Below are 24459 nucleotides of genomic sequence, written 5' to 3' on the forward strand. Positions count from 1 at the left end.
TTAACCTGTTATGCATCTAATTCCATAGAGCTAATACATGCAAACTGTTATTTTTGAATGGGTGAGACAGTATTCTAACTTTCAGAAAGATAACCATGAATTCTTTTTCTTCTTATTGAGATATAATTCACTTAGCACAAAGTTAACCCTCTGAAAGTACACCAAGTATCAGTAGTTTTAGTATGTCCATAAGTTACCACCACCATCCAAATTACCTAACTGCAGAATCTTTTTTGTCCCTCACATGCAAAAACTCCCATACCCACCAGCACTTTCTATTTCCCTCTCCTTAAATCCCCTAGCAACCACTAATCTATCTTCTGTTTGTGCATTTGCCTTTCCTGAACATTCCCCATAAATTGATTGATACAACATGTAGCCTTTTCTGTCGGGCTTCTTTCACTTACCCTATTATTTCAAGGTCCACTCCTGTTATAGCATATATTCCTGTACTCTGTGATCTTCATTATCAATACTTCCTTTGTATACATTTAGAATGCAATCATGAATAGGAGGATATGCACATGTTCCTATTAAGTAATTGTTCACAAAACTTGATTTAAGTGGAAAGACGAGAAGGAAATAACCTTTATAACCTGATTAGGCAACAGAAAGCTGTCACTTTGAAGGCTTTGATAGTTTGGTTTACATGGACAGAAAAGATGTGGCGTGCTTCAGAGATCTGATTGGAAAGAAGAAGCATCGGGATACCTGCAGGCCTGGGTGAGACAGCTGAGTTGAGCATTGTGAAAAGAGGAGAGCTCCCCCTCCTATGCAAGAGGAGGCTGAGATTCCTGAGATTTGGGAGTGGACCCTGCTGAATCTCTGAACTTCAGTGTTCAAATCAGTGTCTGGTATCTAATAGCTACAAGGGGAAAGGAAGGTAGGAGAGATGGAAAGAGAGCAGGGAAGATGGAAGGAGGAAAAGGGGATGAAGAGGGAGAAATGATTTCATCAAATGAAATCTGTTTGATTCTGCTATCTTAATTCAAAACAAACTCTTCTTGGGAGGAAAGGAGGCTGAGGACGCTGTGATAAAAAATGTAATAATTAGTATGAGTGAAATGAGCTGGGCTCAGACTGAGTAACTTTGGGCATGTCTTTGAACCTCTGTTGTCCTTTGACATCCAGGAAAGAGATCATTAACCCCAAAGGTCCAGACCAAAGGATATATATTTGCTCCATTCTTTGATTGTTGTTCCCCTAAAAAATCCCTCCCTGGTCTTTAAACTGATGAGCATTCCATATAAGGAAACTGCCATCTCTCTGAGTCTTAAGTGAATAACTGCTTGGGAATGACTCCTTCACAAAATTGTTAAGTTGTTCCAGGGCAAGAAAAAGGCTCTTTGTCTTTGCATTTTGGGGTTCTGATCATTGTTTGGCGAGATAGATAGTTGGGTAATATGAATACAGGAAGTTAAAGGTAAGTCTGTGGGCTACCAGAAATCCCATATTGTAGGTTTTATGTCATAAAGACTTAAATTCTGATGGGATAGTAATAAAAAGGAAGTTAAATATGTGTCACAAAGAAATAAAGAAGTAAAAATAGAGTTCATAGTTCAATTTCCACATAAGAGGGAGAAAATTTATTCTATTAATCAAAATGAAATCAAGAAAAGAAGTGAGTCCAGGCTATGGTTTCCTTAAAGTGATACAGGAATGACCAGTGAGATGTTAGAGTTCATGTGAATGACCTCTTACTTTAGTTGAAATATAGTTGACATACAAGGTTACATTTATTTCAGGTATACAACATAGTGATTCAACAACTGTATGTTATGCTGAAATGACCGTTTTTAAAATGTGTCACAGTTGTGTATTAGTATGTTATGGAAAAAATAATACCTCAGATTTATGACTCCATGGTTATATTTCTTAGGCAAATAAAAATAGAGAGCTATTTTAAATTCAATTTAAGATACCATATCATATGATTTCACTCATATGTGGAATATAAGAGATAGTGAAGGGGACTATATGGGAAAGGAGGGAAACTGAGTGGTGAGAAATTAGAGAGGGAGACAAACCATGAGAGACTCCTGACTCTAAGAAACCAACTCTGCAAAGGGTTGCAGAGGGGAAGGTGGGTAGGAGGATGGGGTAACCACGTGATGGGCATTAAGGAGGGCACATAACAAGATGAGCACTGGGTGTTATGCTATATGCTGGCAAATTGGATTTAAATAAAATATTGAAGATTTTTTTGTAAAAATTCCATCATCAGAGAATAGATAAATAAATTGAATTATTTTTATTTACTCAAAATTTGACAAGGAAAATTTAACCAAGAATTGCTACGTTTTCCCCCATATCTTTATCCTCTCTACTTCTAAAATAACCACTCTGATATCGAACTGGGTATACGACAACCAGAATAAGACTACGTTTTCAAAAAACAACAAAAAAAAGAAAGATACCATATTCTTAATGATAGATATTGCCAAAATCATAAAGAGAAGAAGGCATAAAATGTGGATATAACAGTGAGGGTTCTCCAGAGAAACAGAACCAATAAGGGGTGTGTGTGTGTAGAGAGATTTGTTTTATGGAATTAGTTCATGTCATTGTAGGGGTCGACAAGTCCAAAATCTATACAGCTATCTTGTGAGCTCGAAACTCAGGCAGGAGTCCTGTATTACAGTCTTGAGGCAGATTTCCTTCTTTTTAGGAAACCAGTTTTGACAATTAAGGCCTTCAACTGATTGGATTGAGACCCACCCACTTTAATCAAGGGTAATCTCCATTAAGTCAACTGATAATAAACATTAATCACATCCACAAAAGACCTTTATACCAACATCCAGACTAGTGTTTGACCAAACAACTGGGTACTGTAGTCTAACCAGATTGACAAAAAATTAACTATCACAGTGGGAAACATTCATAGAGAGTTTGGATTTACAAATGTTGATTTGCACGTAATAGTGGATCATAAGGTAGGAGATGTTCAGCAGAGTTTTTTGTTTTTTGTTTTTAAGATTTTATTTATTTATTTGAGAGAGACGGAGATAGTGACTGAGAGAGTGCAAGTATGGGGAAGAGGGAGAAGCAGGCTCCCCAATGAGCGGGGAGCCAGATCCCAGGACCCTGGGATCATGACCTAAGCTGAAGGCAGAAGCCCAACTCACTGAGCCATCCAGGTGCCCCGTATTCAGCAGTTTTAGAAAGGAAAATGATTGATGAGCAATCATCTGCCTTCACATATTCACCCACTTTATTCAGAAAAATCACTTAGTCTGGAAATTTTCCTTCATATGGTTGCATGTCCTTTTGTTAATGGAAGAAGTATTTCAAGGGCTTTCCTGTTAGGTTCATTTTATATAGCTCTGTTGCAGCATTACATTGTAAACATCTACCATAAAGGTTCGCTAGTGATTACTCTTAATTCGTATTCAGATGAAAGCAAAGAGAAGGAAAAATACACAAGCAGGAGTCTTGTAATTATGCTACATAAAATTATTAGGCAATTTAGAAAATTGTTAGTGGGAAACTGCCCATCACGCATAAAAATAATTTTGATTTTGATGTACAGCATTTAATGTAAGAATGATTGTAGGGAAACCACACTATTATTTTTCCCATAATTATTCAAGCACATTTGAATTTGCTTTAAAGGAAGTGATATCTTTCTAAAGTTGAGTCTTTCCAGTCCAGAGAATACTTGTTTTGGCTCCATGATGAAGTTCATTTTCCGAGGCTTGCTGTGAACTGTAAAACTGTTAAAACAAGAATGAATAATTACTAATGTCTTCTTTCCCCCTTATATCAAAACTAGAGAATAAAAACAGTGAGAGAGATATTTCCCTGCAAACTGAAGTATATGTGTTGTAGGCATATCAGGTAGGTTGTGGGCTTACCCATTTTCTGCAATACAGAAATGCTCTCAGCTAGTATTTTTGGCATGTATTTATTTATATATATAGTTGTCACTATACTGACAAATATGTTCTATTAAAAGATCATGAACGTGGTACCTCTCAGGTTCTGTGTTTAGATGGCTTCTTGCAAATTTTTTATCTAAAGAAAGTCAATATTTAATCAGGGCACATCTTTCAATGGTTCAAAGTATACTACATTGGCTGCTGAATGTGGTTAATTTGCATAAATCTATTACAAATCAATGTTCAGTAGTATTTTAAGAACTCTTAAACGTAGCTTTCAGGATAAAGTTCAAGCTCTTTGGTATGGCATATCTAGTTTGACCTATTTTGGAACGCTTGTCCTAACTTGGAGCTCCCTCAGAGAGAAATTAGCTCTGCCCTTTTAACTCCTGTCTACACCTTGTAATTCTGCACCCTCAAGCATAACAAGGAGGATCAAGGAAGTAATAGCCCCCCCTAAACAATTTTCCTCTCACAATAGTTTGAACTATGAGATCAAAAACTTGTGGTCCATTTGTATAGGGTGCCAACCTGTCAGAGTTCGCAGACGTGTCAGTTCATGTATGAGTAGTAAAAAGGTTGTCCAGAGAGTGGAGAAAGAAAGAGAGGTAAGGTCCATCTGGGTCCCCAGAGAGAGTAGTCAGTTTCATTGGGCCCCAAATGGTAAGACACCTCCCCTTCACTTGACTTACAAGATGAAACACTTTGCTCTCAATGGGAAACATATAAAGGTAATGACATTTTAGTCTTGATCTGTCTTCTCAGCTTAATTTACCAATATCCCTGATAGCCCACCCCCAACACACCTTAATCTTCCCAGTGGTCCCTCAGTGGATCTTGTTCTCTCACCCCCACAGGCCATTGTATAGGGAAGGATGCCTTTTAGTACAAAAGGTTATATGGAAGAAGCAAGTCTAAATTCACCTCCAGACCCTCTATTGGTAGGCTATGTGATTTTATGCATATTACTTTAACCTTCAGATTTCTCATCTCTAAAATTGAGAAAACAGCACTTAAGTTGGAGGACTTTCAGGATAATTAAATGAGACATTATCCTCATAGCTCCCAAAGTGGTGCCCAACACTTTAATCATCAGTGGCTTCTAGTCCCATTTTTGCCTCTTTGAGGCAGATTCTAATTCATCTTTTAAGATCAGTTCAATCATTCCCTGATGCAGTCTCCAGAGTCACTCATTCTTTCCCCTCAGGTCCCTGAAAATCCAGTTATAAATATTTATATCCTTAGTTGCATCATAGTCATCTGTTTACAGATTTCTCCAAACTGAAAATAGCCAATTTTTCTGGTTCTCTGAAAATAAAAAGGAGTCTTAGAAAACTGTAGGGCCCAGTAGACCTGGTCCAATCAGAGATGCACTAAGAAAGTTGCTTGAATTGAGAGCCAAGGATTGAGGAGTGACAGAGGAAGAAGAGAGTTGTATTCCAGGCAAAATACATGGAAATGCATTTAAGGGAAAACATGTGCAAAGAAAGAACATAGTGAAAATAAGTCTCTGAAGGAAAGGTCAGTGCTTCTGAGAAAAGGATGTTGACCTATGTAGAGGCAAGACTTTGTGAGGCACATTAAACAATTTGTTTCGCCCTAAAAATAAGGGTAATTGTCTTCCTTACTGAGTACATCTTACATACAGAATCTCTTTGGAGCCTTCAAATACATTAACTTATTCAATTGCCAATAGCCCTCTAAGGTGGTTGCTATTACAATCCCGGTTTTACAGAAGGGGAAACTGAGGCACAGGCATGCACAATGACTCCCGTAATGTTTACAGGGAATGGTAGAAGCTGGGTGCAGACTCACAGCATCAGGCTCCAGTCTGGCTGTCCAGTACAGAACTGTTTGGAAGGGGACCAGGGGGGACGCTAGTCGAACCAGCTTGCCTGATTCCTGCAGAAGTCCCAATGATCCACGATGGCAGCGTAGACTGGAAGAGCGAGAGAGTTATTTTGTGAAAGCAAATTTCAATTTAGCCAGAACCTTGAAGTGAAGGCTTTGAATTGGAAAGAAGGTTGTAAACTGCGATCAGAATTAGTCATTTTAGTGATTGACACATTTCAGGGCCAAATACGCCACGCTGCACCTTTAGAAGAGGAACTGTTTGAGAGAAATGACTGCTGGTTTCTACAGTGTCCGGATCTAAAATATGGGTTTAAAGGGAAAGGCAATCCACCGTATCCCAGGTGGGGCCTGATGGAGGTTATGAACAACCATGTTTTGGGGAGGATCTTTAAAAAAAAAAAAAAAAAAAAGATGAGAGACACAGAGAGAGAGAGGCAGAGACACAGGCAGAGAGAGAAGCAGCTCCACGCAGGGAGCCCCATATTGGACTCAATCCTGGGACCCCAGGATCACACCCCGGGCCAATGAAGGCACTTAACCGCTGAGCCACCCAGGCGTCCCTGGGGAGGATCTTTTAAGCTTAATTAGGTCTTATGTGTAAACTAGCAAGATCAAGTCACATTCAGGTTGGATATTTGAGAAGCTTTGTATTACTATGCAAAATCTGAGTCGATCCCAAGGATAGAATGGACACAATAACAAAAAGGAATTGATTTATGCAAGTCAGAAGACACTGCAGGAGCCTGTATTTACATCATTCATCAGGAGCATTTGTGTTTGGCAGATTAATGCTGTTGGTGGAAGCAGTTATAATGTTGACAATATGCTTAATGCTCTTATTCCTCTCTTTAATTTATGAAAAAAAAAAAAGCTCAACTTTAAAGACGAAAATGCAGTCAGATGTTTAAGCCTAACAAACTCTCCCCTGAGATTTACTGAGTTTCTTCTTCAGATGAAAAATAATTTCTGTAATCAGTGGTCTCTGAAAAACCAAACCAATTAATTTGTGCATTTTTATGGCTATAATTAGGCAGCCGAACACACTGAACTTGATACTCTAAGGATAAGCTACCAGCATCACTGTATTTCTTTACAAGGAAGACCCAAGGATTATGTCTTAAACTAGACTATTTTCCATTGTTGGACTACCCTGACTTTAATGAAAAATCTATTTTGAAAAAATGGAAACCCAGAGATTTCCCATCACTATTTCAGAAAAGATCCATCATGTGTTACTATATTTTTCCCCTAATTTTAAGGCAGGCAGGGCCACCAAGAAGTCAGGACATTTGTGGATAATGGAAGTCACAAATAAATACTTCAAAAACTCCCAGCTGCATTTTCAGATGTAGACCCTGCTTGGGTTTGGAATAATGCATTTTCTTTGATCACATGCCTAAAACAGGAAGAAAGAAGCACAAAACCACTCCTGTTTTTTAGATGCTGATCCGGAGGCTGAGAAAACCTAGTTAACTTTTGCATTCATACTAAAGTTAATATTCTTTCCATTAAACAACTTAGTAACTTCTTAAAATTTACTAAAAAACACTGAAAATTTTTTCACATGTACAGAAAGGCATCAGCATTCAATTATTGATTTAAGTGAGTATTTCTTTATCATAGACTTGTATGTTCTTAAAGAAATATAATCTGGGCAGCCCTGGTGGCTCAGCGGTTTAGCGCCGCCTTCAGCCCAGGGTGTGATCCTGGAGACCCGGGATCGAGTCCCACATTGGGCTCATCTGGAGCCTGCTTCTCCCTCTGCCTTTGCCTCTGCCTCTGTCTGTCTGTCTGTGTGTGTGTGTGTGTGTGTGTGTGTGTGTCTCATAAATAAATAAAAAATTAAAAAAAATTAAAAAAAGAAATGTAACCCTTTTATAGAAGTGATACTTTTGAGCTCATATCTTCTTATTCACATGTTGTTTCTATGAAAGAAATACCTGCTCATTAAATAAAAAGTAGAAATAGAGATTTTTAAAAACAAAATAGCCACATAGTTCTGGAACTCATCCAAACACAGTAACTGTGTCTTACTTAATTTCCAGTCTTGTACATGTTTGCCAATTTTTTCACTATATTTTGTTTTATTTTTAGGTGTGCTTAGAGAGTTATGGTATAACATCTATATGAGGACCACTTGTGTGGTCAGAAATTGAGGTCAAACAGATTAACGCACTTATAGGAACTATTGGTCTTACGTTGTTCTTTGACAAGTTTCAATCCAGCAACTCAAAGGAAATTTCCAAAGCCTAATTTTCCTTTCATATTTTTTCTTTCTTCCTAAGCAAATGCCTTGCAACCCTGTTTTTCATTTCCACCTCTCTCCTGGACAGCTCAACAGAGAACTTACCTTTTGAAATACCTGGCTGCAGGTGTCTTGTGCTTCCGTCTTGGTTTCTGACTTGATCCGTGCATTTGTTTTCCAAGCTGAGTAACCATTCCTAGTGATCCTTTCTTGCTAAGGCTGTTGCACAATTTAAAACATTCAGTAATACCAGCTGTTCTTAGAAGAACAGAAGTCATAATTAGGAATGCAATGATTTCACACTAAACTGTAGTTATGCAAGATGTAACTACATTTTAGTGTTCATCAATTTTTATTTCATACTGTATTTATCTTCAAGCAACAAATGAACCAAGTGCATTGGGTTTAAGATACACAGAGCTGAATTTACTTAATATGCACTCTCTTGTTTTTACTGCAAAAAAATTTTTCCATCTTATGTAAACTCCCTATGAAAAATAATTTCTTCCCCAATACTATAGTGTTGTCTGTTTGCTCAGATCCAATTGACACCAAATGGTACAGCCATCTTGGAAAACAGTTTGGCAGTTTATCACAAAATTAAACACACTATTACCCTATGACCTTCCAATCCCACTTCTAGGAAATTGCTCTAAAGAAATGAAATTTATGTTCATATATAAACCTGTACAATAATGCTCATAGCAGCCCAGTTGCCCCAAATTGGAAATAACTCAGATGTCTTACAGGAGGTAAATGGATAAAACAAACTGTCCTATATATACAATAGAATGTTACTTAGCAATAAAAAGGAGCAAACTATCCACATGTACATTCTGGATGAATCTAAGTGAGAGTAGCCGTATTAAATATCTGGGGATTCCATTTATAACATGCTGAAAATGCAAGAGACAGTTCAGAGATTGCTAGGGGTTAGCACTGGGGGAGGGTGCAGTTGTTAAAGGAACAGCCTGAAGGAATTCTTTGTGGTGTTGAGATTGTCTCCTATCCTGTTTGTGATGGTAGCCACAAGGATCTTTGCATGTGTTAAAACCCATAAAGTTCTACACTGAAAAACTGAGTACTACTGTATGTAAAAAATAAATAAATAAATAAATAAATAAATAAATAAATAAATCCACACTTTCACTAGTTCTATCACATGCAAATAAAATAAAATACATAATAACACCTGGATCTCCTATTGTCATTTCCCAAAGCTCTGAAACCTCACGTAAAATTATGCTTTCCATTTCAGTTAAATGATGCTTTTGATTCTGGCATGACACTTATGAAGGACTCAGAGACCAGGCTGAAGAAGGAGAAAATCAGTTCAGATGCTGTGTCAGGATAAGTCGACATTATCATTACATAGAAGGGAGCAGAGAAGGCCGTGTGGCAACAATGATGTAATCTTTGCATGACATACAGAGGCTTGTGGGGCTGGCCTGAATGGCAAATAATTAAAGTCTTTGTACTTAGTTACCCCCCCCCCAAAAAAGGACAATTATATAAGAAATCTGGATCACCCACCAGCAGATATAGAACTGAATTGTTGGACGCTGTCCACTGTAAAAATTGGATTTCCCAAATGCTTCTGTAGTGCTTATTCAGCACCACTTGGGGTTTTATCATTCTGCTTATTATTTTTTTTTTTTAATGTTCATGGCCAGAAGTGAGGATGGTATTAAGGGCAGTGCTGTGTCCTAGTTCTGTGTCTGCTTGGTCCTGTAAATTTAGTGAGAGCATGCCCATTCTATACCTGTCCCCAGCTACCTGTGGGTAATGTTTCGTGGAATTGGTGTGGCTTTCAAACAGGAAAGCCTGTTTGAAGCACCTTTAAGCTTTGTGGAAAAGGATGTGTAGCACCCTCCTGGAAACTGGGTTCCATCTGAATATGTCATTTTGACTCCTGTCATTTTGACTTCAGATGTGTACAAGGAAAGTATTAACCAATCTATCAAGCAGTGCCTATATTGCTTGCCCGAGCACCACAAGGAATTTCAGCCACATTTGCTTTTGAGGATATAATGATTTAGAGGTTATACGTGATTCTTTGGCCAACAACAGTGCTGCAGAGGATCTTCGGTTGGTGTCATTCTTCAATTAGACACCTGCACCTTCAGTGCACTTGTTTAAGCATTGTGGAAGTGCTGTTTATTCAATCAGCAGGTGTTTATTTTTGCCTATCCTGAGTCAGACATCACTTAAGATTTTCAAAGATCTTTTCTATGTGTGTTTTGGAAAAAGAGAGAGGAAAAGAGAAAGAAAAAAAAATAGTGATAGAAGCTGAGTTAAGCAAGCTTAAACAGGATTCCTGCCAGGGTGAATTTGAGACCTTGTAATGTGCTCATCTGCATTATGACATCACAAGGCTGGACCCTGGTGGGTGCTAGTTCTCGAATCTCTCTGTGGAAGCCCCTGTCAGAGTTTCCCTGCTGTTGTTGTTTTCTAGTTGTTAGAACAATTTGGCCCTAGTGTTCTGCTCTATACACTTCAGAAAATGATTTTATGGATGATAGCAAAAAAAGATCATCTTTCCCTTCTTAAATATTTAGTATTGATTGTGAATCAGGCGTGTTGCATGCTACCTCAGAGCGAAGGCAGTTGCCAGCAGTGACCGGTAACATACGGCCTGGTTTCCCTGAATTATTGTTTGCAAATTGGAATTCAGCTGTGCCAGTGGTAATCCCCAGAGTATGTTGGAATGGTAGAGATTCCAATCTGCTATAATTTTTGGAAGAAGTAGATGTTTAAGTCAGCTTTGCTATGTGGTAAATTATTTTCTCTGCTTGGGTAAAAACTGTCAATTAAAAATGGCAGGTTTGCAGCCAGAATTTGGTGAGAATGGCCCATGTCCTGAATAAGTATGTTCTCTGCTCTAACTAAACTTAGTATGTGAATCATATAAATTATATATGTGTTTTTGGTAATTTGAAGAGAGACTTCATATGTAAATACAGTTTTCTGTTCTCTTAGCCCATGTATTTGAGCTATATTTAGTGTTAGCTGTGTGTGGGTGTTTTTTGATATATGACAATTTTTTAATTCTAGGTGAAGAGTTCGTGCACATCAATACAATTGTGTTCAAAGAAAATAGAGCACAATCACAGACTAAGAATCAATTTCTAGAAAGAGATGATGGCTTAACATTTACTAATGTTTTTCTAATGTCTAAAAATAACATATGAACTAAGTGTCAGTGTAGCACTGTATTTAATTTAATATCATGAATTTATACTGTCTTAAAATCATTTTATTAATAAGTTGACAGATTCTATCAAATAGTCTATAATCTGATAGCATGTTAGCTTACAAAATAATAATAATAATTATTATATTATCATATATCAGTATATTAGTATATTATCATATATCAGTATTATTATCATATATCATATATCAGTATATGTTTATTGTATATAACTAGGATAATTATATATAATAATCAAATATAGCTTAAAAATAATAATTATATTATCACATATCAGTATATTAGTATATTATCATATATCAGTATTATTATCATATATCATATATCAGTATATGTTTATTGTATATAACTAGGATAATTATATATAATAATCAAATATAGCTTAAAAATAATAATTATTATATTATCGTATATCAGTATATTAGTATATTATCATATATCAGTATTATTATCACATATCAGTATATATTTATTGTATATAACTAGGATAATCATCTATAATAATCATATATAACTGTCATTATATATAACTATATTAATTATTATATATTACTATATTATATATCATTTTAATAATTATAATTATATATCATTAATATTTATCACCATTATATTATAATGATTTTTATATATCACAATAATAATTATTTTGTATGTAATAATAATAATGATGGTATTATTACTATTATAATTATTTTGAGAGAGAGAGGCCATGCCCATGACCATGAGCTGGAGGGGGAGGGGCAGAAGGAGAGGGAGTAAAAGAATCTTAAGCAGGCTCCATGCTCACCATGGAGCCCAAATGGGCTCAGTCTCACCACCCTGAGATCATGAGCTGAGCTTAATTCAAGAATTGGATACTTAACTGAGTCACCAAGTCATTCTGAGTGGTTTAAATTATTTTTTATATGTTGTTATACTTACATTTAGAGGATGATTGCCAAAAGAGAACTGAGCTATATGTATTGTCATTGAATTTAGAGTATGTAATTGGGGGCAGCCCCTGTGGCCCAGCGGTTTGGCTGCCACCTTCAGCCCAGGGTGTGATCCTGGAGACCCAGGATCGAGTCCCACATCGGGCTCCCTGCATGGAGCCTGCTTCTCCCTCTGCCTGTGTCTCTGCCTCTCTCTCTCTCTCTCTCTCTCTCTTTCTCTCTCTCTGTCATGAATAAATAAATAAAATCTTTAAAAAAATAGAGTATGTAATTGGTGGTATATTAACATATTCTTGGTATCCTTGGCTCATTCTGGAAAATGTCAAAACTCTAACTGACACATCATTTGACTGAGCCAAAACTTATAGTGAACATTAAAATTTTCTTAATTTTACCAAAATGTCATTTTTTTCTCTGAATCCTATATGTGTGGAGAACCATAGATACACCGTGACTACTGTTCTGAAATTATGGTGGTGCTTATTGTTAGTCTATCTTTTAAGAGTTTTATTGAGATAAAAGTCACATACCATAGAATTTATCCCTTTTAAAGTGGACAATTTGAGGTTTTCATTATATTCACAGAGTGGTACACAACTACCCACCACTTTCTAATTTCAGAATATTTTCATTTCCCTCCAAAAAAACCTCGTATCTGTTAGCAGTCACTTTACATTTTCCCATCATGACCTGGCAACCACAAATCTACCTTCCGTATCTATGGATTTGCCTAATCTGGACATTTCATATCAGGGGGAGCACACAATATATGGCCTTTTGTGTCTGGATTCTTAAATTAACAATGTTTTCAAGTTTCATTCATATTTTGGCAGAGATCGATAGTTCATTAATTTAAAAAATAAATAAAAATAAAAAATAGTTCATTAATTTTTATGAGTGAGTAACAATCCATTGTATAGATACACCAAATTTTATTTGTTCATCCGCTGATGGACATTTCGGTTGTGTCCACTTTGTGGCTATGGTGAATAATGCTTCTATGAACATTTGTGAGTGAGTTTTTACATGGACATATATTTTCATTTCTTTGGGGCATATACCCAGGAGTGGAATTGCTGAGTCATATGATCACTTGGTGTTTATCATTTTGAAGAACTGCCAAACTTTTTTAAAGTAGCTGTATAATTTCAAGTACACCAGCAAAGTGTGAGAGGCTCAATGTCTCCACATCCTTATCAACACTTGCTGCTGTCTGCCTATTAGATATTAATCATCCTATTGGATGTGAAATGGTTTTGATGAGCATTTCCTTAATGTTTGATGATGTTTAGCACATTTTCATGTGCTGTATGCCATTTGTGTATTTTCCTTGGAGGAATGTCTATTTAAATCCTTAGCTCATTTTTAATTGGATTATTTGTCTTTTAATTGTTGATAGAAGAACTTTTTATATATTCTGGGTTCAAGTCCTTTATCAAATATTATTATATAATCAGTGTTGCTGTCTCCATTCCCTATGGCTTTTCAAACTTCATTCCTGATTTAGAATCTGTCACCCATTCCAGGTTTACACTAAAATCTCATACATTTACTTCTCATATATTTGACATTTTATTTTTAAATACAGTCATATACAATTATATAATATATTGGGAATTTATTTTTGTATGTGGCTTGTGGTAAGGTTCTAGCTTTATTTCTTTTACACACATAGCCAGTTATACCAACACTTATGAAATGTTTTTTCTGCTTAATTAAATCATTTTTAATATATTGTGTTCTAATATCCATTTGCATTTGATTCTGAAATTTCTAAAGGTGTTTTTTTTTTTTAATTTTTATTTATTTATGATAGTCACACACAGAGAGAGAGAGAGAGGCAGAGACACAGGCAGAGGGAGAAGCAGGCTCCATGCACCGGGAGCCTGACGTGGGATTCGATCCCGGGTCTCCAGGATTGTGCCCTGGGCCAAAGGCAGGCGCCAAACCGCTGCGCCACCCAGGGATCCCTGATTCTGAAATGTCTATTTCTTTCTTTAGGCCACTTATTCATCCCTATGTGAATATCCTATTTTGATTGCAGTAGTTGTTTAATGATTTAAAATCCAAGAGAAAGAGGAACCTTACTGGCTCACTCAGAGCATACAACTCTTGATCTCAAGATCATGAGTTCAAGCCCCATGTTAAGTGTTAAGTTCACACACACACACACACGAAAGAAATAAAAAGAAAAAAAGAAACAATAATAAAAATCCAGAAAAAAATGTGTCCCTTATTTTTCTTCTTTCTCAAAATTTTCTTGCCTACTCTCAGGTATTTCTTCTTCTACATATATGACAGTCATTTATTGTCTGTTGACTTCTTTTTAAATTGAGATTTTGTTTGAAATCTCATTGTATCTATACATTAATATGGGAAAATGATTTATGGTATGGTCTCCTTCATAAAATGTACTTTATTTGCTCATTTTTTATTATTTTAATAGATTTTATAGTTTTTCAAAGAAAATTACATTATTCAACTTTCTTATTAAATTTATCTTTATTTTTTTGAGACGAAGACTACTATTTTAAATAAAATTTCCCTCCAATATTTATAATTTGCACATCTTACCAAGTTCTCTTAGGGATTTTTATTTTTTTTATTTTTTTATTTTTTATTTTTTTTTAATTTTTTTTTTTTTTTTTAAATTTATGATAGTCACAGAGAGAGAGAGAGAGGCAGAGACACAGGCGGAGGGAGAAGCAGGCTCCATGCACCGGGAGCCCGATGTGGGATTCGATCCCGGGTCTCCAGGATCGCGCCCTGGGCCAAAGGCAGGCGCCAAACCACTGCGCCACCCAGGGATCCCTAGGGATTTTTAAACTGTTTAGTAATTTCTACTATTTTCCAGATAAATCATCATATCTCTAAGTAAAGTTTACTTATAATCTTCTTATGGGATATTTATACTTATTTAATTTACTTGTCCTATTGCATTAGTTAAAATTCTCATAATAACGCTGTTGGTTGAGAGTGAGCATTCCTTCCCTGTTTGTCATCTTAGAATTTTATTATTTTGCTTTTTACTCTAATTATGAATAACTGCTAATTTTGTTAATTGCCTCTTGGTTGTTCTCATTTAATATACTTAATATTTGCTTAATTATGGCTATAGAGTTTATAAGGTTGACCATCATGTTTTATTCTTTTAATATACTATGGATTCACTTTTTTTTCTTTTTCTTTTTATTATTATTTTATGATACATATAGTCTTTGATCCCCATCCCCTGCTCACTTCCTTTCTGGAAACCATCAGTGTGTGAGTCTGTTTCGTGGTTTCTCTGTCTCTGTCTCTCTCTCTCTCTCTCTCTCTCTCTCCCCCCTTTTCTCTATTTTTCCTTTTCTCGTGTGTTTTGTTTCTTAAATTCCACATATGAGTGAATTCATATGGTATTTGTCTTTCTTTGACTGACTTATTTTGCTTAGCATAGTACTCTCTAAGTCCACCCATGTCATTGCAAATGGCAAGATTTCATTCTTTTTTTATGGCTGAATAATATTCTATCATGTGTATTTGCCACATCTATTTTAGCCATTCATCTGTCAGTGGACACATGGGATGTTTCCATAATCTGACTATTGTAGATAATGCTGCTATAAACCTAGGGGTGCCTGTATCCCTGTGAATTAATGTCTTTAATTTTTTGAGAGAGTTAATAACAAGTAGTGCAATTTTTAGTTCATATGGTAGCTCTATTTTAATTTTTTGAGGAATCTTCATACTGTTTTCCATAGTGGCTGCACCAGTTTGCGTTTCTACCAATAGTGCACAAGGATTCCTTTTTTCCCACATCCTAACACTTCTTTCTTGTGTTGTTTATTTTAGCCATCCTGACAGCTGTGAGGTGATACCTCATTATAGTTTTGACTTGCAACCCTGATGATGAGTTCTGTTGAACATCTTTTTATGACAGTCTGGATGTCTTTGGAGAAATGTCTATTCATGTCTTCTGCCGTTTTTTAATTGGATTGTTGTTTTTGGGGTATTCAGTTGCAATATTTATTTATTTTGGATATTAACCCTTTATCAGATATATCATTTGCAAATATCTTCTCCTGTGCAGTAGGTTGCCTTTTAGTTTGTTGTTTCTTTTGCTGTGCAGAAACGTTTCATTTTAATGTGACCTCTGTAGTTTTATTTTTGCCTGTATTTCCCTTACCTCAGGAGACATATCTTGGAACATGTTACTATGGCCAATATCAAATAGCCAGTATTTCATTTGAATTGTATATCCATATATACAAGTAATCGATATGTTGTGTTTTTTTTGCATTATGTTTATTAGATTTGGATATTGAGGGTTTTTTTTTTTTAGTTTCATAAAATAAGTTTTATAACCTTCCATATTATTCAGTTGTTTAGTATTATTTATATAAGTAGAGATGTCATCTTTTATATTAAGTTTAGTAGAATGCATCTGGGAAAACATTTGGGTCTTGGGCCACTTTTTAATGATAGGCAACTGATTCTTTCCAATCTTTTCTGAGATCATTGGACTGTTTAGGTTTTGTGCCATTTCGGCAGCCAATTTTAGGACATTATATTCTGTTTGAAACTATCTTTTTCCTCTAGATTTTTAAATCATACACTACCAAAGGTATCCATAATATTTTTAATATTTTCATGAATATCTCTTTTGTCTATCTTGTTACATGTCCATTTATCATGTATGATGTGCATGTTTGCTTCTCTTATTATTTAAATAATCAGCCTTTCTAGAGTTTACCTGTTTTGTTATTTCTCAAAGAGCCCTCTTTCAGTTTTATTTAATTTTATATTTTTGACTTTTATTTTAGCTTTTCGTTCATTAATGTTAGTTTTCTTTCTTCCCTAATTCTCCTCCTGTTCTATTGTAATTTATATTAATGCTTGCTTGGTCTTGGAAGTTTTGGAGTGAAACGTGTTTGTTAAAATAATTGGGATTCAGAGGCAATTATGTGTGACCAATGTCTTTATCTGTGATCTTGCTTAAAAATAACTGTGCAACCTTTATTGAGATGCTACCTTTTCCTAAATGCTTGAATCAGCTTTGAACCAATGTAATTGATTTACCTATAATTCAAGCGGCTGCAAGACGATAGATCCCTTGGCAAATGATTGCAATTATTGCTTCTGCAGTTATAAAATTAATGTGCTAAACACTTAGCACAAGAGATCATATATTAGCTTACAATAAGCACTTTGCTTTTTCATATTGTCTACTGTAATTATTAAGCCTCTGTTGCAAATGTATTTTAAATTTCGAGAGTGATTAAAATGGCATTTTTATTGTTTACTGTCGTCATTGCTGACTATAGTAAATTGCTTGCTGAGTCAGCTTAAATGTAGAAAATGTGCACATATTCTGGATTTTTTCCCAGAAAGGAATGTGACTTCTGGTCATATAAATGCAGAACAAATCCCTTTGGATTTAGAAATTTGTGAATTTCCTTAGGCACAGCAGATTAGCCGTTAATCTTTCTTCCTTAGCAAGGTTTAAATCTTGGAGCAATTTTGTGGACTCTCAGAAGTAATATTTTTACCTAAACACTGGTTATTATGCTGAAGATCAAGGAATAAGACCCACAAAAAGAATACTTGATCAACAGCATGTAGAGAAATAGATGATACTTTTAAAAACCCAAATAATAAATTATACAAAATTTAACACATTAAAATATGAATTCAATTTGCATAGGTGGTATTCAGATGGAAGCAATGAAGCATTAATATACATGGGAAGGATCTCAGAGAAGATGGTGTTAGTAGCTGATTCCAGTCCTGGTAACTGTTAGTTGAGGGAAGAGGATTTATTCATCAACTGGATTGCAGTAAAAACAACATTGGATTTGGCATCAAATATAGGTTCTGCTATTTACTATATCTGTGAACTTGATAGTCACATAACCTCCCTGAACCTCCATTTTTACAGGTTTTAAAAAGTTTTGTAAATGTCAGTACTTTCTATAAGGGGACAGTTCATTGACTCTCATGGTTCTGTAGGGAAAATGAGGAGGTCTTCACCATGATGAAGCAGGTGCTGTAATACTGTGAAATCCTTCCCATGTATATTAATGTTTCATTGCTGCCATCTGAATACCACCTATGAAAATTGAATTCATATCTTAATGTGTTAAATTTTGTATCATTGGGCAGCCCTGTTGGCTCAGCGGTTTAGCACCATCTTCAGCCCAGGGTGTGATCCTAGAGACATGGGATCGAGTCCCACGTCCGGCTCCCTGCATGGAGCCTGCTTCTCCCTCTGCCTGTGTCTCTGCTTCTCTCTCTTGTGTCTCTCATGAATAAATAAATAAAATCTTTAAAAAAATAAAATAAAATTTGTAGAAATTATTCTTTGGGTTTTTAAAAGTATCTGTTTCTCTACATACTGTTGGTCAATACTGTGGGAGTTGGAGGAGGATCCTGGCAAGTCTTCACCAAGAAGAGATGATTGGAAGAATTACTGTAGTTAAAATGTCCTTATTACCTCCAAATTATCTACATAATCAGTGCAATTCCTATGAAAATACCAGTGGCATTCTTTATAGAAATAGAAAAGAAAATCCTAAAATTCATATATAACTATAAGGACCCTCAATAGAGCAGTCTTGAGCAAGAAGAACAAGCTGGAGCCATCACACTTCTAGATCTCAAAATACATCACAAAACTTTAATAACCAAAACATAATGGCCCTGGCTTAAAAGCAAATATTAGACCAACAGGTCAAAATGGAGAGCCCACAGATAAATCCACACATTTACAGTCAACTGATCTTTGGCAAAGGTGCCAACAACACATTAAGGGGAAAGGATAGTCACTTCAATAAATGGCACAGGAAAACTGGATATCCACATGCAAAGGAATGAAAATTGAACCTTTATATGAAATCATACACAAGAATGAACTCAAAATGGATTAAACACTTAAATATCATCCCTGAGACTATAAAGCTACAAAAAATTAGGGAAAACTCTTGACAATGCTCTTAGCAATGATTTTTTGGGGGGCATATAACACTAAAAGCACAGGCAGCAAAAGGAAAAATTAGACCAGTAGGATTGCATCAAAATAAAAAGATTCTTCTGCACAGCACAGGAAACAGTCATCAGGGTAAGAAGTGAGCCTGTGGCATGGGAGGAAACACTTGCAAACCATATATCTAAAAGGGGTTAATATCCAAAATATGTAAGGAATTCATACAGATCAGTTGCAAGAAAACAAAACATGTTTAAAAATGGCAAAGGATCTGAGCAGACGTTTCCAAAAGAGGACTTACAGATGGCCAGTAGTTATATAATAAGTTTTTAGCATCGCTAATCATTAGGCAAATGCAAATCAAGACCACAAGTTATCACCTTGCTCAGAATCGCTATTATCAAAAAGACAAAAGATGTGTTGGCAAGAATGTGGAGAAAAGGGAATACTTGTGCACTGTTGGTAGGAAAGTAAACAGGTATAGCATGAAGTTTCCTCACAAAATTAAAAATAGAACTATCATATGATCCAGCAATCCCACTCCTGGGTATAGATCCAAAAGAATTGAAAACAGGATCTTCAGTGGTGTTCTGCACACTTATGTTCATTGTAGCATTACTTGCCAATAGCCAAGATATGAAAACAACCTAAATATCGGTCACTGGATGAAAAGGTAAATGTACTATTATTCAACCTTAAGAAAGAGGAAAATTCTGGCATTTGTGACAAGATGGATACACCTTGAGGATGTTATAGCAAGTGAAATAAACTGGAGATAGGAAGACAAATACTGCGTGATCTCCCTTGTATGTGAAATAAAAATTTAAACTCACAGAATCAAGAGTGGAGTGGTGGTTGTCAGGGGCTGGGGTAGTGGGGTAGAGGGGTTCACCATCATGAGATGGTCAGGGGTACAAACTTTCAAGCTTTGCGAGATGAATACATTCTAGAGATTGAATCTACAGCAGTTGAAAGTACACTGTATTGCATACTTTAAATTTGCTCAGAGGGTAAATCTTAAGCATTCTTAACACCAAGAAAAAAAAAACAAAAAACCCACAAACTAGGTGAGGTGACTAGTATATTAAATTAGCTTCAGTCTGGGGATTATTTCACCAGGTACACATATATCAAAATATCAGTTGTACACCTTAAATATTTATAATTTTTTAAGATTTGAATGATTGAGAAAGCAAGAGCATGTGAGCAGGAGGAGGAGCCCAGGGAGAGGGAGTGAAAGCATCTCAAGCAGGCCCAGTGTTCAGAATGGAGCCTGAAGTGGGGCTCGATCCCACAACTCTGAGATTATGACCTGAGCCAAAATCAAGAGTCAGACACTTCACCAGCTGAGCCAAGGCACCCCTAAATATATATAATTTTTATTTGACATTTATATCTCAACAAAACTGGAGGGAAAGCCACATAAAATTCCTCAAAGAGTATTTAAAATGTAAAGTTAGTCTATTTTGCAGTTCAAAGAGGATTTAACATGTAAAGTTAGTTTATTTCTTCTTAAAACTAACAATCAGTTAATAGTGATAATAAAAAATAAAAAGTAAAAGAAGAAAGGTGAAATGGGATTTTAGACCGAGAAACTCAAATGTGGTATATTCATAACAGGTAGGAAATGAGGAAAGCAATGAACTTATTTTAGTGGTTCTCAGAAAAAGGGAATCCTTCATTATTTTGTCAGGATCACCCACAGTCAACAGCCAAGACTGACCACACATGCCAATGAGGCTGCTTACTACACTTTGAAGATCCATGCCCATTTTAGTCATAAAGGTAGGGCTCCTGTCCTAGCAATATTATTCTTTTTCCTGGTTGGAGAATTTAGCTTTCATACCTCTTTTGGAGAGATTGCTATTGTGTTGCAAACAAATGACTTCTTTGAGTCCCCATTTCTACATTTTAAGGATGGGGTGCTACCTCCTTGTTAGTCAAGGTGAGATGATGTGTTTCCGTTCACTAACTGCTGCCAGCATCCTTAAATAATCGAGGCACGTGAACTACCTTCCCTTGACTACTTTACATTTTTGTTCATCATTCTTTCCACAAATATTTCCTGATGCTGACTCTGTGGTAGTGACAGTAGTTCTACGATAGGAAACAAGAGTCTTTGTCCCCACATTATGGAGATGCAGACGAAAGGAGGCAAGTAGGCCTGAATCCAACAGTCATGGGAACAGATAAAGGTATGAACTGTAGCACGGGCTATGAAGGTGCTATGGGCTGGCCTGAGGAGCTGAGCATGCCTTCACAGAGAAATGGCATTTATCCAGGATTTCAAGTGTCAGTAGGAGTTCACGATGCAAGGATGAATGTAGAGTAGAGAGAAGGTTCTAAATATGGTCAATAGCTTGAACAAAGGACTAGATTCAGGGGAGGTCATGATAAGTCAAAGCTGCTGAGGAGATACTAAGGTGGCCACAGTTCCCTGACAGGAATCAGGAGAGTGGTATAGCACAGTCTCCATACTCCTGGGTTTGGCTTCAGTTTCAAAAGTTGGTGTTATCCATGAGGGAAAAATCATCAGTCTTCAGGAGCTTCAAGAGCTGGAATTTGGGCAGCCCAGGTGGCTCAGCAGTTTAGCGCTGCCTTCAGCCCAGGGCCTGATCCTGGAGACCCCGGATCGGGTCCTACGTTGGGCTCCCTGTATGGAGCCTGCTTCTCCCTCTGCCTGTGTCTCTGCCTCTCTCCTTCTCTGTGTCTCTCATGAATAAATAAATAAATTCTTAAAAAAAAAAGCTGGAATTTATTTTATCAGAAACTGAGAGTAAGGGCCTCAGGTGGGGACCATCAAATATCAAAGATTATATTTCCATGTGAATTTCCAATGACATAAGGCACATGTAGAACGGATGTGCGTCGAAGTTGCATTGAAGTGACATCTAACTGGCCTGTTTCAGCCAGCTGGGTTTTGGAGTTCTAGCTGAACCAGAAATTGATGTAATTTGGCTCAGTGTGTGTTTACTTAGAGGGAGACAAGTCACCAGAATAATAAATCACCTGAGGAGCTTTCAGTAGATAGTGTGGAATCCCTTTGACTTTTACATATATCCCTGACATTTACATTTGAATATGATACTCAGAAAAGCTGGGGTTATAGATCACAGCCTGAACTTCAGACAGCATATTTGTAGACCTGAGAGGAATAAAAAAGAAAAGATGAGAGAGAGAGAGAGAGCGCACTAGCTGTAGGAAACATCTGTGATGTTTTAGGATCCAGTGGGTGCTCTTGGGTTTTTCCCTCCATGACACCCCACTTGACATAGCACTATTATAGGTGATGAATAGCCTAGGACAAAACCACCAGCCTGGGGAAATTAGGTTGTCATTCATGTAATAAATATTTATTGGACACTTAACATTGTTCTACGTGGTTAAGAAAATGAATAATGACATCTCTTACCTTTAAGTTCATTATCCATTGGAATGCTAAACTCATGAACAATTACAATAGTGTTGATTAGCATGTTTTGAGAACATACAGTGTCATGCACCTGATAAGTGGTTTATACCAATTATCACATCAATCCTTTGGACAACAGTTTTTTTCAGATGGAATAATCAAGACTCCAAAAGCTTTAGTAACTTGGTCAAGAACCCACAGTTTGTAGAATTAAACTCCGTTTTCTCTTCTACTGCAACTCATGTTCTTAAGTGCCTCTCTCTTTTATTCCAAAAGATAGAAAAATAGATGCAGAAGAATAAACCCAGGAGTATCTGAGGATGATTAGAACTAAAAAGGCTTCAGGAAAGAGACAGTGTCTGAGCTCTGGATCAGTGCTCTTGATCGGGGCAAATTCACCCCTGTCAGATCACCAAGATTTTAGAAATGTAGACTCCACCCATGGTGATTTCATTATGGGGAAAAAAAGTGAGTTGGTCATCTTTGGAAGATAATATAGAATACATTCATTATCTTCAACACAGGTAAGTAAGACAAACAAACAAAAAATCAAGATTTATCTCCCCTTTTCTATATAAAAGCATTCCAGCTAATAATTGAAAGAAATAATAGAAAATCACTATTTTGCCACCCCTTGATAAATTAACATGTTCACTCTCTCAAAATCTATTCTGATGTGGTTAAAGAAACAAGAAGTTCAGAGGAATTTGTGAGCTATAGTCTGGGGGATGAGACAGTCAACTGACAACTAATAGACAATTTTAACTTGTGACTAGTACTGTGAAGAAGATGAACATAATAAGGTGCAGGATGGTGGCAGAGGTAAAGGGAGAGATTTCCTGTCTCCGGCGTTCTGGGCAGGCCTGTCTGATGAAGATGAATCAATGAGATGGTACCAGACGTGAGAAGAGCTACTGAAAAAGTTTTCAAGGGACCACCTGGGTGACTCAGTGGTTAAGCGTCTGCCTTGAGCTCAGGGCATGATCCCGGGGTCCGGGGATCGAGTCCCACCTAGGGATCCCCGCAGGGAGCCTGCTTCTCCCTCTACCTGTGTCTCTGCCTCTCTCTGTGAGTCTCTCATGAATAAATAAATCTTAAAAAAAAATAAAAAAATAAATTAAAAAAAATTTCAAGGCAGAAGAAAAGGAAAGACAGGTGTGAAAGCCCCAAAGCATGTTCAGAACATGGAAGCAGAAAAGATTCTATGGAAAATATATTGTAAGAAATATTAAAATATTTTAATATTAAAATATTAAAAGAAAATAAAAGGTAATTGGAACATCACTTCTGTTTTCATGCATCTAAATGCATTTTGCCTTCCAAAAGTTTAGAAAGAAGAGTGCTACCAGTCAAATTTTTGAACTGATGTTATTATCGGAATCTTTGTAAAATTACTTGGTGCAAGACCAACAAGGATGGATTTGCATAAGCAGTGATCTGAATGCATGTAACATTAGAAATAATAAATTCTATGTAGTCTGACCAAATATTTAAGTAGAATAAAGCCTTTAATTTAGTTTCAAAAGCCATGTTATGGAGGTAGTTAAGAAGGTAATTATTACCTTCTATCTAATTCCAGTGTACAATACACTTGGATGGCCGAAATTCCCCTTTTTCTTTAGCACATTCTTCTTGCTAGATGTCCCCAGGGCAATTTTCTTCGTGGCCTTACACATTCTTCATTACATAACCAACTCCCATTGTTTGAACTACGTTGCAGATGACACCAAACTGTTTGTATGCCTTCTAGACACATATGTAGGTATCAGCTGGGGGATCGGCCAGGACAGGTGCCTTTAAGAACCTAAATATTTGAAGAAGATGATAGGAAATCACAACATTGTGTATATCTCTTAAATGAATTCACAATAATCTAATTTGTGTGTGTGTTTGTGTGTGTGCGCGCGCGCATGCATGTATTGAACAAATAAGATATACCTCTGAGCTTTACTTGAAG

General features: G+C 36.4%; 1 protein-coding gene and 1 long non-coding RNA gene across 8 annotated transcripts in view; one reads left to right on the forward strand and one right to left on the reverse strand.

Moving 5' to 3' along the window:
- NRG3 (neuregulin 3) overlaps window positions 1-24459 on the forward strand; it is a 1028669-nt gene that overhangs the window by 489995 nt on the left and 514215 nt on the right. The gene's annotated exons all lie outside the window — the stretch shown is intronic.
- On the reverse strand, window positions 1559-8217 carry LOC140598628 (uncharacterized). The gene is made up of 3 exons (XR_012001135.1): window positions 8086-8217; window positions 5697-5820; window positions 1559-3716 (listed from the first exon to the last, which is right to left on the reverse strand). It is a non-coding gene; the product is annotated as an uncharacterized lncRNA (long non-coding RNA).

The sequence above is a fragment of the Vulpes vulpes genome, chromosome 4 (genome assembly GCF_048418805.1).
Source record: "Vulpes vulpes isolate BD-2025 chromosome 4, VulVul3, whole genome shotgun sequence".
Lineage (NCBI taxonomy): Eukaryota > Metazoa > Chordata > Mammalia > Carnivora > Canidae > Vulpes > Vulpes vulpes.